Raw genomic sequence first — 10,874 nt, forward strand, 5'->3', positions numbered from 1 at the left:
ACACAAATAATTACAAACCGACAAAATATTACAATGAGCGGTGATTTACTGGTAAATTTATTTACATATTTTATAAAATATTTGATTTATTTTTATAATTAAATCAATTATCGTTATGAAATCACCGCGCATTGGAATATTTTTTAATTTTTGTGTAATTATTTGTCGATTCTAATTATATTAATTTTCGCGTAACGTTTATCTTAACGAAGGTACCTTGGGTTTAGAAACATGACGATTATTTTGATTAAATAGTGGCGTATACAAATTTATCTATTTTCATTTACTTAAAATGACGTCATAAATTCATTTTGCAATTACCGAAGAAGAAATATGTGATTTATTTAGATTTTCTTTATGGGTACTTTGAAATTGTTTTAACTGTGATATTTAATAGAATTATAATGAAAATCTGAATTCCTGTATTTTTTTATACATTTTTCTCTAAATCAACTTTACAAACATACCCAATATCAATATGCTATAGATTACAGATAAACAGCATCGTATGATTAAACTATGGGAATCTAATAAAATTAAAAAATTAATTACTACATTAATATTATTCTGCATACATTGTATTTATATCTAAATGTTTGAAATTAAAAAAAAATCCGTCTCAAATGTTTTATTTTCATAAAAGTGCGCAAAAGGGCCATCTAGAATTTTCTTTTCAAACGTTTTTAAAAATATAAATGGGTGGTTTTAGCTATGTTTATTGGCCGAGCATACTAATTTAAAATTATTTTTCTACAGACGATTCTTTAACTTACTGATAGTTGAAAAATTAATTTTAAACGATTAATCATAAAGACGCCTATTGAGTCAATTATCAAAATTTCTGAATTCTCACCATTTTTTGGAAATCTGTTCCATTTTTATAACCAATTTCAAATTTTTTGGGAATTAATTAAATCACTTAAAACAACTTAAACAGTAAATATTATAAACACGACTGTATATCCTTGAAAAATCATGGTATATTACAAACGAAGGATTTGTTAAGCTCGAAGTATTTATAAAAGATTTGCTTCAGGATAACATGTTATTGTATTAAAATTACTTTAATGGCAAATAAGAGAGATCTTATAAATTCAATACCAAAAATAATGGAGTGTAAAATAACTACTGTGAATCATGCAACGTACAGTGCTTTTAATATTTAGTGTCCTCTGTGTGCAAAGTCGTATCTTTGCCAAGCTTAAATTTTCTAATAAAAGTGTTTTTATCTGAGATGACATGCTAGGCAGTTTATTTTCTGTATCAATAAATAATATCTTTTTAGAAGACAAGTTTTTTTGTATGCTTGCCACAAAGGATAACACATTATTATAAGCAATAATTTCTCGTCTAAAATATCCATACAAATTGAAAATATCTATAAAATCCGCTGACGGGAATTGAACGCGCACCTTCTGATTGCCTGGCAGGTGCTCTGAACCACTAAGCTATGTCGGCTTATTCCCAACCCACCAAATAATTCAATATATACTAGTATTTCAGTCAACAATTATTGCTTGTTATATTTTTTTTTACCTGTTAACAACATTTATTGGTGAAATATTTTGACTTGTCAAATACTATTATTTTTTTAAAGATAAACTATTGTTTATAAGGCAATGTTTTTTTACTATACATTTTTTATTGATATCTCATTTTTTTATTTACCTACATTTTTTTCATATATTTTTTATTTATTTTTATATTTCTTATAGTATTATCTTTAGATATAAACATTAGCTTAGATTAAAAAAAAAATATATATTTGGCAAGTAAAAGTATTTCACAAGTCATATTTGCACAGTTCCCTTATAGGAATTAGCTACAATCGTTTTCGCCGAAAACGTTTTTCGAAATTTGATTTTTGTATGAAGATTTTCGGGATACGTGCGGCGCAATGCCAATCTGAAATTTTCCTGAAAATCTTCATAGAAACAACCGAATTTTCATATAAAATTAAAAATCATTTTCGGATACAACAATATCAATAATGGAATTTTTTGTAATACTAGCACTCTAATACATCCAAAAGTCACTAGTCACCACTGCCTACAATATCGTTATATAGAAATCCTTTATTTATAGTGATGTAATGAACAAATTTGAAACACTATCCATGTACATAAATACAACCAATCGTGCGATTTTTATTGATTTGCCTGTACCTGAAATTATTATTGTTATTAAAAGATAAAACCATGATGTTAGCAGAGGGCAATAAGAAGATACAAAACATTTTAGAATTGTTTTTATTAAGAAGTTATCGCATTGATGTACTTTAATCGTTAAAACAAAATGACCGCCATCATTTAGGTTAAGAGTCTTCCAGGCTTGTGTTGTTAACCTCTTAATTTTCTCAACTTGGCAAACAATCATTCAAGCGACATTTCCATCGGTGATCAATATTAATCAGGAGCTGCTTTTTATTGAGATATCAAACCATAAATCTCACTCCCAACCCACACCCCCCATCCCCCAACAAGAGCTCTCCCACCCCCATACCTTGATGGATGGCGAGAGCCGCGAGAAGAAGTGATTGCCCCTAATGTATATCTTCAATTACCGCATTCATTAACGGCGCTTTACTAGAAACGTTTTAGTTACGGGTGAAAATAAAACAAAATACAATGTCACTTTAGTAAAACAGGTTCTAACTGACATTTATTTTTAAAAAAATTACCTCTGAATGCAAAATAATTTATTTTGCTCATAACCAAAATTGCTTTAAGAGACATCTGCTTTGTATTTCCGTAAATACTTGTTTGAAGAAGTTCTAACATCAAGTTTTTAAAGCTTCCGTTTATTTTACAAGATTATAACATAACTTTGAATCATTTCCAATTGCCATTTGTTTGTATCTGACAGTAGATCATTTTCAAGAGGCGCAGTGTAGTTCTTCACTTTATTTGGATATGGTTCTAACTTTGCCTTTCCCGAGATGTCAAAGTTCGCAAGACGATTTCTGATAATCTATTCAATGTTTTCTTATTTTAATGTTCAATCTTGTGTTAACATATTTTATCCTATCTTGTAATGGCATTAGCTAAATGTTGTTAGAACTTTATGCAATTAATATGTTAAACTGAAATAATGTATACAAGATTCAACCACAAAATCGGAAATCGATACATATAGATTTTGAGAAATCATTATTCTAAACCTTGACACCAAAACAAGGAAAATTGAAGTTTAAACCCTTTCCAACCAAAGTGAGGAATCGCTGTAAAGTTTGAACTGCTAAAAACGGTTTAAGCTATGTTTATTGCAGATCGGAATACGTAGGTACCTCACAATCTTATTTTTCAACTTCTTTTCAACCTCGAAACATTCCTTGATTGACAAAATAATTCAAGTGAAAAATTTGCGATGTTCATAATTAGATAAAGTTTATTTTCTGAAATTATTTTGTCAAAGGGTTTTTATTAACAACATCTACTTGACATAATTTTTTTAAAATTATCTGTACATGTATTATTGTATGGAATTATTATTTTGAAATCATATATATATGGGAATTGGTAGTGAGACAATGAAATATGATGTTGTCACAGTGTTTATTGAGAGTCAGGATAGTACATTAGTTGAGTTTCGCAGTTGGGCGATGACTGCGGTAGAATGGTTGAAATGCGGGTCAGTGGGTCGACACCGCATTGATGGAGATCGGGCTCGTAGACTTGTTCAGCACTGATGAAGGCGAGGAGTCTTCCGGGTACTTCAGCGTGAACGAGGTAGCCGAAGGTGCGATGGACCTGGTTGGCAGATGAGTGGGAGTTACAGGCTAGCGACGATGGTCGAGGAGCCGAGGCGCAGACGACGATGAGCTGATCGCAGGTTCTAGGCGCGTGAGGTTAGCGCTGGCCAGGAATGATAGCCTGGGCCAGGGCGTTGAGGTGAAGAAGGATCGAAGCGTGATGCGGGGGGAACCGGCCATGATGGCCGATTCCTCCACTACGCCGAGTCGGAGATCTCGAGTAGGATGATGTCGCGTCGAACTTGTTGACTGGAGTGATGTGGAATGATGACTGACTGATGTACTTAGGTCCTCCACCGCTTATATAGCTGCTGATTCCTTTGTTCTCGTCTGCTACGGGTTGGAGTAGCGTCTGGACGTCGAACCCGCAGGACCGCTGACTCGGTTTATTGTATGAGCGTTTGCATCACCCTGTATGCAAATCAGCAGTTTACGTATTGTGGTACCGATATTTTTATTCAATGTTTAGTGAGACTGATTGTTGTCTCAGCTGTTTAACTCGTGCAGTCTGGTTATGAATTGATGACCCTAGGAGCGGTGACATAACCGCTACATATATAAGAAAAAAAAGGAAAATATAACAAATAATTGTGAAGTACAGAGGAAATTGATCAGTACAGTCTTTTTCACATAACCATTTTTTTTATCATCTCCTTCTGAAAATTTGTTCTAAATTTTTTTATTGAGTTTGGCAACATGTTGTAAATTTTAGGGACATTGGCATTGAACTAAGGTTCTTTAAGCTTTTTTATTTAGATAATTGGAATAACAAGTCCGTCAACTGCAGTTAGTCTTGTATTATGAGCATGTTCCACAATTTTGTTGTAATAAGATTGAGATACGCGCAGACTTTCAATTTTAAGCTACAGTAAGGCACGAATAGATTATAAATTTATAAAATTATGTAGCAATGTTTTAGGTAAATCACGTATTTGTTTATATTCTGCTTTGTCCAATCGAGTGATTTTCGACATATTATGCCCAGTTTGTAAAGTGACCGCACGCCATAACATGCCATTTTTAACTCACAGAATTTGCGCTTTTACGATTTTTATAAATGGTAAAATATGAGTGAATTCATTAAGTCTATTGTATTAAAATCCGTTTATATGTCTCTGTATTAAAATTTAAAGGTATGATTTTTTTTTGAGATGAGGGTGAGAAATTTCCATCTCTAATGACAATCACTAAACTCATATTCCATTTATTGAAGCGAGCTCTCGAGTGGTTAAGAGTAATTTTTCGTGTATATTTTGAACTAAATAAGGATTGATCTTATTTTTTTGGGGTGTTATGCTGTGTTGCGCTAACTCCTTATTTAGCCAACGTTTCGGACAGCATTTCAGTGTCCATCATCAGGGCAGATGTGTTATTTAACATAACATGATGTGTTATTTAAATATAAATAACACATCTGCCCTGATGATGGACCCTGCAGTGCTGTCCGAAACGTTGGCTAAAGAAGGAGTTAGCCCAACACGGCATAACACCCAAAAAAAATAACAAAAATACTTTTGGCCGTGAAAATCTTAAATCATATTTAAATAAAGATTTGTTTTGTTGAACGTTCCCATGAAATTATTCCAAATCGTATTATCGATTCCGCCAATTATAGATATAATATTATTATGAAGTAGATAGAATTAAATGAACTATTAACTATGACTATAACAAATGATCTGATAACTATGACTATTACATTTGAACTAATAACTACGACTATAACATATGGACTAATAAATATGACAATAACATATGAACTAATAACTACGACTATAACATATGGACTAATAACTATGACTATAACATATAAACTAATAACTACGACCATAACATATGGACTAATAACTTTACTATGACTATAACATATGAACTAATAACTACGACTATAACATATGGACTAATAACTTACAGCTATCAACTATGGTTTGATTTGCGATTTTCACGGCCAATAGTATTATAGTGATTTGTTTTAGGGGTATTATGCCGGATAGCGCAAGACGGCATAATACCCCAAAAATAAATCACTATAAACCTGCTCACTATATTTCTAAGTTATGTGTAAAGTTTTTTTGATTGTGAATTTCCCATTTGAAATTATGGTCAATTGTTAAGCCCCTATAAACATATCTTTCAACATTTTCCATTTTCTGCCATGAGCATGGCTGTATTACAAAATTGTGAAGAAGATGGATTTTTATTATAAGGTTTCTTAAATAATTTGGGAAAATGTTTCTGAAAATACCTTACACAAATATTGAAGTTGAAAAATCGCTGGACATCCTCAATCAAAATCATAGTTCACCTTGCCACAGGATTTCCTAGTAATAAGAACTAATAAAATACTTGTTTTTTTAAATATATATTTTCCAAATCATCTTAAAATTTAAACATTATAATATCGAGGGGTTACTGCCAACCACATTTTGTGTTATTTTGAATTGGCAATGATTTGTTATGTTTACGTATTAAAATCTACGTCTGGTATAAATATGGTCACCTCTTATTCCGTTAGGAAAGTAAAAATAAGCATAATTGTTTCAAAAACAACAATCGTTTGATTTTTTTTCCCATAATCCTGACTTTATACTAATAAAATAAATTTTGTATTACTCCAAAACATGCTTTTATGAGTTACAAACTTTTGGCAGTAGCCACTTTATTTTAATTAAATAAAATAATATTTAAAAAATTCTATATAAGGCTTCGTAAATAAGAGGAAATTTTTTTAGAGATGGTCAACCAACTCAATCAACTCCAAATTATCTCAAAACATTTAAATATTCGATGGTAATGCAGTAAAATTGCGACATGTTATCTCTAACACTTCTTAGTTGTGTTATATTGAGTTTATTATACAGTGGAGAGTTTCTCACGTAGAAGCTTGCGTCAGAAAGACAGTAAGTCGGTTCCTTCGGGGCTAAACTTAGTCCATCTTCTGCCAGCCGGTGTCATATCCACTGGGAGATTGACACCGCTCTTGCATTATGGAAATTGATGGATTATTACATTTCTAAAGTTCCCGGGTGGCAGGTTACAGTTAAGATCGAAATATTGCTTAAAATAGCCTTAGTCACGTTTAGATACCAGATCTGACTAAAAAGGATTTTTTTTATGTGCATACCGCAAACAGAATCTCAACTGTCTCCAATCGTCTGTATCCAGTGAGACTATGGCATCCCCACAGTTGTGAGTTTGATGGTAGTTGAGAGGGGAAGGAGATGAGAAGAAGAAGTTAAAAAATATTTTTAATTTATAAATTGTGAAATAACACAAACACATTAAATTTACTTAATAATCGCACTCACCGGGATATGAAACAGCGGCCTTCGATTTGCTAGTTGAGAGACGAACTCTTCGACCACGGAGGCCGTCAAATTCCTAACCATCGCCTTGCCCAACTCTTTCGTCCTTCCCTTCTCATTTCTTTCAGCATCATGAGGAACTCACAAATGAATATACAATATATACAAGATAATCCAAAATCTTAATGTAAGAACCAGACCACCAAGAAACATTCAACAGCAATATAGGATTTTTGACACTCTCTCGAATATGTCCTTTGTGTAACGAAAAAGCTGTGATCATTGATGCATTTTCCAACTCACCTGTATAATTCAAACAAATCTAAAATGGCAAGAATACTTTAAAATATATATTTTCCTTGATTTCACACATAAGATTCCTTGAATTTTCTTTTCTTATCTAGGTACTGGTAGTACTATGGGTTTTGTAATTTAATATACTTAATTATGTATTTTTGTATCGAATGCTAAACCCATTATGAGAACATTTAGTAAATTAATTGATGACCTTACTTGCAACAAGCAACTACGAACACTTGGACAAAAAAGCTTCTTATAATATGGTACTAGACTCTACAGCAAAATCTCACTCTCAATCAAATATCACAACAACATTATAACAGTTAGGGCCCGTTCCCACTTCCGTTTTCAAATCGGAGGCGGGTCCCGTTTTAAAAACGGATGGCCAATGGCCCTGTTCACACTTCCGTTTTAAAAACGGATCCGTTTTAAAAACGGACCATACTCTACGAAAAAAAATAATTGTCGATTCAACAAAAACATGTATTTGCTCATTCTTCAGTAATGGTGCGCAATGGACGACGATGAAGCTCTTGTTGTCATGTGGTACTTATTAAAAAGAAGGAAAAAAGTGAAAAGAAAATTTTGGGTACACCCAATCATAGCCGAATGATTTTCTGTAGGAATTTTCCAAGTGTTAATTGGTGAGTTGAGAAGTGATGAACTAAAGTTCTTTAATTATTTTAGAATAATAATGATTGGATTATTTATATAGCGCCGTTTTCACCATGAAAAATCACCTCAAGGGCGCTTAATGGCTTAAGAGAATGTCTATCACTTCCTTTAACCATCTACTGGAATGAGTTTCAGAGAGCTTAACATATCAAAATACAAAATTGAGAAAGTGCATTTGTCCTGAAGAAAGGCTATTGATATTTTAAAATAAGAAAACAATAACAACTCAAATATTTTTTATAATGTGTTTATTTAACTAATACGCTCTTCAGTGCATCTCATTAAAGCTTTAAAATTTAAAAAAAGTATACTTAAAAAAATAAAAATAAAAATTTTGATGTACAAAAGTTGTGTACACCAAGTGTTTTGTTTTTATTTAGTTAAAGATAAAATATTACCATACTCTTTCTTCGACCAGTGGTATTAAATTTTCGGGATTTATTTCCTTATCCATTATTGTAGTTTTGATTTATTTACTTAACAAAATAACCGAATACAAGCACGCAGCGTGCTTGCTTCCTTGCGACAGGGAGCGGGCGGGGAGGGGTCGGGGTTTGGCGGGGATTCTGCCGGAACGACTGGACGACAAGTGTGAACAGCTCCATACAACACTATGAGCGAGCGTGTTCCGACACGATTTGAAAACGGACGCGCTGCGCTGGCGATCCATCCGACAAAAAATGTCGGATCCGTTTTCAAATCGTGTCGGACAAGTGTGAACAGCTCCATACATCCACTACAGCCACTAGGGCATCCGTTTTTAAAACGGGACCCGCCTCCGTTTTTAAAACGGAAGTGGGAACAGGCCCTTAAGTTAAAACTCAAATAAAAAGCTGGATATAAACACATGGACACAAGAAAAAGAAAATATACTGACACCAGACATATATACAGACTGAAACAAAAGCAACTCGACCGCCCTAAAAACAAGATGCTCGATTTATTTAAAATTCCTTCAGTAACTGTATATTAAGATTCATATTATAACGTAGATAAATCCTCAGCACGGGAGATCCCAGTGAAGATGTCATTATCTTTACTTGAAACAAAAATGCTGATAAAATATTTATTATAATTATACTTTTATTTTGCTTGTTTCAAATGGTATTATTTGTTGACGGCCTCCGTGGTTGACTGGTAAGAGTCTCGCGACTAGCAAGCTGGCGCTTGTAAATTTTATTTGAGTAATTTGTGAAATAATACATAATAAAATGTAGTATAATTACCACTATTTAGAATTGAAACTTTGTTTGAAATGGCTTTAGCCGTATTTGGTGACCAGATCTGAATATTCAGGTACACCTTTATCTCACTCGTCTGCTCCCCCTCTCCACTTTCTTCAACCTTACAACATACCCCAATTGGGGATGCGATTGTCTCACTGCCTCTAGATGGATGGAACTCTTGTGAGGTTATACATAAAAAATAATTAAAACTTAAAATGAAACCTTAAAATGTTCCCAAAAACCGATTTGAATTTTCCCTATAAACAGAGAGCCAAATTCTATGAAAAGTCAATTCAACAACTATCTCTGAAAGAGAATCCTCTGAAAAAGAAATCTCCAAGTAATCTATTCAAGTGTTCTATTAAGTAAATAAATTCAGTTTTTGACCAGTATTAAATTCGTTTCGTCAATACAGATTTGGAAACAAATTCCTTTCTGCACTTGACTTAGCCTTACTCCAAACTTTCACCACACTCCCCGAGACTGATACGTGACAAGTGTGCCCAACACCCTATTCATCTACAGTATCTGTGCAGACGGTTAATTGTCTCGTACAGACATATTATGCCAATCAAAAAAAATCTAACAATTCAAATAATAGACCGTAAATCTTCGTGTATATTATTTGCAGTGTAGTATTCAAAACTAGTTCGTAGTGACTTCCGCACGACCAGCGAACTCAAAGGCGCTCTCCTATTAGCAATTCCTTTGAGTCCGCTGCATTGCTACTTCAAATATTTAGGTATTGTCCATTTCAACTACAATAACACTTCGTTCCTTCTTTAGGTAATACATATGTATACACGAGAATTGCAGGTTAAGTTTGATAAACGTTCTCGCCAGAGGCCCGAGATTTGAATTATAACTTCACTCACTGGATTAACGTGTTTTATTAGCTTATGTTAATGTTAACTATATATCGCTGCCTTAGTTCTTGTATGTTCAATAGACCATTTAGCAAATTTTACAGGAGACTTTTTTTGTTTTTACAGGCCAATTCTAAAAAATTTCTCGATTTTGGTCATTTTGTTTAATACATATGTATAACAGGAAATGTTTAAAGATCATTTTTCGAAGATTTAAGTTATAATATGTCCATATTATGACTTTAAAGGTGGACGTTGAACATTGCATGAAAATGATGAATGATTATTTTGGATATTGAACATATCATCTGGAGATTGAACAATTCGGCTACCATAAGTTTGGGGTATTTTTTATTCAATTAGTAAATTGTATATACAGGGTGATTTTCAGATTTCAAATACTTTACTTCTATCTTAGTTAGTAGTTGACTTAAAGTATTACTTTAAAATATACAAACAGAGTCCTTGAGTTGATTTTTTACAAAAACTGCTCTGTATAAATAATTCAAATGTTTTAAAAGTTTGATAACAATGCACAAGTACAAAGGTACCTACCGCTAATATACTACTATCGGTTGTCGGTGCATGCGTGATGTGAAATATTCTTACATCGTACGTATTACGGCCTCCGTAGTCTAAGAGTACTCTTGACTAGAAATCCGGAGGTCGCGGATTCAAACCCCGGCGTGCGCAAGTAAATTTTATTTGATTCATTTATGTTATTTCACAAATTATTCATTTAAAATAACAT

This window comes from Hesperophylax consimilis, chromosome 22 (genome assembly GCF_061612785.1).
Source record: "Hesperophylax consimilis isolate HC1 chromosome 22, BYU_Hcon_1.0, whole genome shotgun sequence".
Classification (NCBI taxonomy): Eukaryota; Metazoa; Arthropoda; class Insecta; order Trichoptera; family Limnephilidae; genus Hesperophylax; species Hesperophylax consimilis.